General features: G+C 37.0%; 1 long non-coding RNA gene across 1 annotated transcript in view; it reads right to left on the reverse strand.

Annotated features, from left to right (window-relative positions):
* The window catches only part of LOC106940804 (uncharacterized), a 44,472-nt gene that overhangs the window by 17,254 nt on the left and 20,747 nt on the right, over positions 1–6,471 (reverse strand). The window contains exons 2-3 of the long non-coding RNA XR_001423206.1: positions 1,589–1,700; positions 765–902 (exon numbers count right to left, since the gene is read on the reverse strand). This is a non-coding gene — a long non-coding RNA (uncharacterized LOC106940804). The remainder of the gene's footprint in view (positions 1–764; positions 903–1,588; positions 1,701–6,471) is intronic.

Below are 6,471 nucleotides of genomic sequence, written 5' to 3' on the forward strand. Positions count from 1 at the left end.
CCATAAATAATAAATGTTAAATACAGTGGTTTTCATTGATTTGTTCATATAATAAATGGTATATTTGTTGTTACTATTAATGACAGTTTCATTAATAAAAAAAAACAGTACATTAGTTATACTTTACAAAGTCAAAATGTTTGTGTTTGCATTCCAAGGGTTGTAAGTCAATTTAGAAGTTTTTTTTTGTTTGTTTGTTTTTTTTCATAAAAATAGTGGCGTCTTCTTGCTCTTTCCATTTGGTCATCATCATCATCATCATCATCATCACACTCACAGTCTTGCCAATCTAACATGTCCTTCGACCTTAAAGCTCCATCATAGTTATTTTGTACGTACTTTCATTTCTGCCTCAGTAATATAAAAAAAAAGAATAGAAAAACTTAGCCAACAGTCTTGTACACACAGTTTTACTAATTAATGACTTTGCTTGTATATAAAGATGCAAAGCATTATTTGTCTATGAACATCTGAAAGCTTTTGGAATATTTCTCCCATCACTGGTCAACCTCATCAGTTGGTGATATGAATGATTTGCCTCACTCTACCCATGTGCTATCCTGAACTACATCTGCATTGTTGCATCCTTTTGAAAAGATGGAAAGTCTTTCTGGAACCTGTGTGAAAAGTCTCAGTATTTATCTTTGTTTCCAATTTAATCTTGAGTTATGAGCTTTAAGGTTTATAAATTACCAGACAAAAACCAAGTCAAATTTATTTCACTATAAGGAATGAGGAAGCAAGGTTGGATTCATCTAGCATACCTCCATTCAGAATCTCAATTGAGTGAACTGTAGCTGAAGTTGTAAGAAGGATTTTCTGTCCAAAACCAATTGTAACACGGTGGTCTTCACTATGTCCTGGCATCCATAGTCGAAGTCCCAACTCTTTATCTGGGCATACTAGAGGAAAGGGAACAGAGGAACAATTTGGCTTCTAGAGCTGTATACAACTTACCATTGGGATTTGTTGCAATTCCTCACAGTGGATCTCAAAGTTTACACATCCCTGTTAAAATCACAGGTCCTCGTCATGTAGAAAAATGACAGTACTAATATTTTCAAAACTTTTCCACCTGCTAAAATCATGTAGAGACTAAGGCTAGGCAATAAATCATTTTCAATATATACCCCTTGAAATATATTGTACAACATTCTACTGCAGGGGTGTCAAACTCCAGTCCTCTGCTGTCCTGCAGTTTTAGATATGCCACAGGTACAAAACACTGGAATGAAATGGCTTCATTACCTCCTTCTTGTATAGATAAGTTCTCCAAAGCCTTGCTAATGACCCAATTATTCTATTCAGGTGTGGTGCAGCAGAGGCACATCTAAAAGTTGCAGGACAGAGGCCCTCCAGGACTGGAGTTTGACACCTGTGTTCTATTGGATACATATAGGAAATGTATCCAATAGAATGTTCACTAGTTTCACACTAGTTTCACTGAACACCAATCCAGAACTGCACATAATTCTAGGGGATGTAAACAGAGGAAAGGTTGTAGCTGCTCAACTTCTCACTTCTGGCTAAGGCAGGTGCATAACATCAACTAACTTACTCCCTCCTTAGTAAGCTCGGTTGTTCTTACCTGCTCCAATGCTGGAAACCTGCAGAGCAGCAAGAAGTGTAAACCATGTCCTAATATCCCTTCTGCCTCCATCTTCTGCCATTTTGTCTCTGATTTAGAATACCGATGGAGCCTACAACATTGAAAAGAGGAAAAGTAAGTAAAAGGCAGTGTTCTGAAGAATTATCTTGTAAGCAAACACAAAAGATGTTGAATGGTCTTTAAAAAAAAATCATTCTCTCTCCGTCTCTCTCTTTCTAGCTCCATATGCCAGACCCCACCACAAGTTAAAAATGTTATTGCAAGTTTGAGGGAATTACAAAGACCAGCCATAGAGACACTGAATGGTTTCCAAAAATATTCTTAATTTATTACAAAATGTCAAAAATAGTTCAAAAATAGTAAATTGGGCCCAAAACAGAGATCAACACACTGTAACAGACTGCAACTCAGGTTATGAGACAAAGAACTTAAGCACAAACTGACCTCACAAGCAAGACATGAGGGGAACTTAAATAGTGGCTGATCAGACCACTGAGACACACATGGGGTAATTAAACACACAAAGACTTAATTAGCAACCAAATACTGGCCAAAACAATACTATGTCATTTTTAAATTAAACAAATACCATTGTAACTGAACTAACTACGAAAAAAGAAGAAACACTAAAGGAATAGTCAAATTAAACTAAAGAACCAAATGTCCCTTCCCCATGGAAAACAAATGGATGACCCGCTGAGGAGGTTTGCCAGCCATATAAGGAAAAGCAAACAGCTGGAGCTCTTCTGAGTGACTCCAGCAGCTCCAAAGGAAACTGGTAACTCAAAACAAGAAATTAATCTGTTGCATATAACCAAAATATAGCAAACTGACAAAGTTAACTAAATGTGTACACTGCAAATAGTTAAAGAGTCAAGCTAATGACAATAATTTTCATCAAAAATTTAAATCTAAACTATTTGCTACTTAATATGTAAACTAACTTTAAGGATAAACAGAAGAACAGCAGGGACAGCTGTCACATACAGATACCAGACACTTCAGTAATACTTCAGAATTACCTGGCCGGGACTGTTTTGATGGCAAATGCTACAACACAGAGACATTGTTTTGGTTAAAAAGTTAGCTGCACTCTTACCACTGCTTTTAGGACATTAATGTTCAGCAAATTTCTTGCTGAATCCTGGAACATTTTAGGTCTATTAATTTTAATAAAGTACTGGGTGTTGGGTTGGAATTCTGCTCACAGAAATAACAGCAACTCAACTTGAGCTCTGTAAACACAGGTAGAGATATAACGACCTGGTGCATTCACTCGAATGCGCTGCACCCATATTTGTGTCATGCTGAATGTTTTGACTTTTGTCATGTTTGCAGGGACTAAATCATATCAGAGAATTGCAAATATGTTTAGATATGCCTGCCTTGGTTTCAGTTTAACAATTAAAATCAATCCCAGATGATTAAGTGTAGCTACCATCGACCTTTCGTCTGATGCAAACATTTTAATAAGTAGTTGTGTCTACTCACAAAATAACACGTAGTTATAAAGATCTTTGAGGTCTTACCTCAAGTACATTTTAACATTCAAGTGCTTGAAGTGAAGTGACAGATTTTCAGTTCAAACATCTATGATGGATTCTGCCATATTTACTGATAAGTGCTAGATGAATTTCACATCGTTTCTTCCTGTGTTTCTGAAAAACGGTCTGATTTGTTCTTGGAAATGTCCGTCATGAGTGCTTGATTGTTATTGATCCAAGTTCAATGCATCTTACACTTTGGGGAGGAGCGGTGAATACTTTCTCACTATGGCGGACAACAGAAAGTGTGACAGCGGAGTGCAGGAATGAGAAAGCAGAGTGCGACAGAGAGGTGATGAAAACATCCAAGCTAACAAGGGTTTTTATACCTCATATTGAATATGGAACAGAACCGTAATCCTTCTCTGCTTCTTAAAATGTTAGCCTTGCTAACAGGGGTTCTAGGGTTCTGCCAGAAAATGGAGCTGTGTCTGATCCTATGCCTGCGAAGTTGGAGGCGGTGGAAGTGTGAACTTCTTTGGTAATCGCAGTAAAAGCTCATCAGCTTTTTTTTGGTAAAACTGATGAGTTTTGTTGTTTTTTTGTTATGTTTCATTTTTACCAAAGTTCATCAGCTTTGGCAAAAACTGATGAGTTTGTATGCTCTTCTCACAAGCCTTCAGTGTGATAAAGAGTGATCTCCAGCCTTACTTTTTGAAACCAAGTACCTCAGATGGGCTGCTCCTTGAAGTTCTGAATATTGTCTGACCTAATGATAAAGAGACAGGATAAGAAGAGGAACACAACACATAGGTCCACTGGTGTCATGCATTTCTGTCCAGTGACACAAATAATGAAAGGAGACATAGGGGACACCAAAATGTTCCTGCAGTTCCCCCAGATGTGATGTCAGACCTGAAAGAAATCAACGCAGATATAGTTTTGCTCAAAGATCTCAAAACTGAGGTTGCACAAATCAACAAAAATAAATGCATAAATTGCAACTTGCTGCCCATCACATGGCTTATGCTATTTTACAATTTGAGGGTGCAGCTGTTCATTGTTTGAGGCCTTCTGCAGAAATATCAAGGTACATGAGATCCAAAATTAATGAGAGGACCTACTCTGTTTCAAAACAAATTTGCATCACAAAAGATACCAAGGTGCCTCGCATGCCAGCAGCAGGGAAAAAACCTCTGCTAGCACTGCTACAGGTCTGGAAGCAGCGATGTATTTCCAGGCTGGCTGTAGAGGATATTGATGCAAGCCCACCACTGCAAGATAATAACCTTTCAACTTACCAAGTTTGCCCACAAGGGACAGGGAGTAACCATACCCACCAAAACGTCCAAAAATATGCCAGTTATGGAGGAATGGAAGGATGGTTAACGTTTGACAGTTTCTCTCAGACTGAAGTTGTTGCTACGATCCAGCAGCTTTCCATCAGAGTGTGAATGTGTGTGGATGTGTGTTTGAGGGTCCTGAAAAGCACTATATAAGTCTGACATCGTTTCATTACCTAACCTAAAGCAGAGATGTAATAATTTCTCTAGAATCTTTCCAAATCATGTAGAGATAGCAAAGGTTCCACCCATAATCAAAATGTAGATAAACATAAGGAAACGTACAGACCCGTCTTCTATTTTTTATACATTTTAAATTTGAAGTCATCCTTTACCAAGTAAAAAATCTTTTAGAAGGATAGCAAGACTGCTGGTGAGTGATATGATTTTTAAAAAACTCTGACCACTACATATGCGGTACTGCAGCTTTGCGTTGGATAAAACAACTTTGATAGTCATACTGCTTAAGATTTCTAAAATAACAATAATTAAACTATATTTTTCACATAAAACTATTTAACAAAATCGTCTGCCAGTACAATAAGAGGATTTGGATGGATGGAGAGCGCTTGTGAACAGCAGTTTTCAGCTCTTTCCACAGGCTCTCGATTGGATTCAGGTCTGGACTTCGACTTGGCCATTCTTACACCTGGATACGTTTATTTGGGAACCTCTCCATTGTAGATTTTGCCTTATGTTTGGGATCATTGTCTTATTGGAAGATAAATCTCCATCCCAGTCTCAGGTCTTTTGCAGACTGCAACAGGTTTTCTTCCATAATGGTTCTGTATTTGGCTCCATCCATCTTCCCATCAATTTTAACTATCTTCCCTGTTCCTGCTGAAAAAAGGCGGCGCCTGTCGGGCTGTTGAGTATTATTTGTCCCAATCCAGTGTTTCTCAACCTTTTCTGGACCAGCGCCCCCCTATCCACTATCCAGGTCCCTTACTGCCCCCCATATAAGAAACTGAATTCTACCTTGCACTGAATATTATTTTACTGTTAATATTACTATCACTATTGTTGATGTTTTGATTTTCATGGTTGTTTTTGTATTTATCATCAAAAATAATTTCCCAGAGAACAAAAAAGCCATGGGAATAGAAATTATTTTTACAGGTGTCTAAGAAAAATGTAATGGACATTCAACTTAAAATTGGTAGGCCTATCAGCAGCCAATCAGAGTGGAAAAAATATTCTTATTTTGTGCCATTTTCTAGTTGTTAAATATTCCACAAAATGATCAGATAAAAGATGTTCAACATGCCAGTTTAAACTTTGAACTATTTGCAAACCGACTGAGCTCTGCAACATGAAAACATGGATAGAACCGTAACTACATTAATCATAACTCTTCTTCTCTTCATTGTTTCTGTCAGTTCCTGTTGGTGCAGCTCTGTGCTGCCTTCAGGAGAATGAGACATCAGAGTATCATCCATAAAATTTCACCCACATGGCATTTAGTGTGCAAACCAGAGCTTTCAGTGGAAAAACAAAAGTTCCAGGTCCTTTAATGCCATAGAAATATGAGACAGAAACATTGATTATATCTTTATATAGACCTGTCTATTGATTATAGATTAATAGTTTTACTGGACAGAAATTACAAAGATCAAATCTGGTTCTTAAATCCTAATGAGCCAAATTGAAAGTGTCATGGAGTCATCAGCCTCATCACATTAACACTAACATGGAAAATAATATTGAAGAAATAAATATATCAAATCTAATTAAAAACATAAATAAGTAATAAGTTATTTACTGTTATGGTCTGTAAGATATATTTATTCTCAGTATTAGATGTGGTCTCAACAAACCCATGGCACTTCAACAATATTATTTTACCTTTTAGCTCGAAATAGTGTCTGTTTATTCTTGCCATACAGTCCTCTGTATTAATTATTGCTCGAACGTTCTTGCCATATCAGTTTATTCCTCTATATTTACTTTAGTTTTTTCGCTTATTCTTGCATTTTGTTCTTCATTCATTTCCATTTAGTTTCTTTTGATTAGTATTATCCTCTCTTGGTTTATT

The sequence above is a fragment of the Poecilia latipinna genome, unplaced genomic scaffold (assembly GCF_001443285.1).
Source record: "Poecilia latipinna isolate Pla-1442-1.1 unplaced genomic scaffold, P_latipinna-1.0 Scaffold3366, whole genome shotgun sequence".
Lineage (NCBI taxonomy): Eukaryota > Metazoa > Chordata > Actinopteri > Cyprinodontiformes > Poeciliidae > Poecilia > Poecilia latipinna.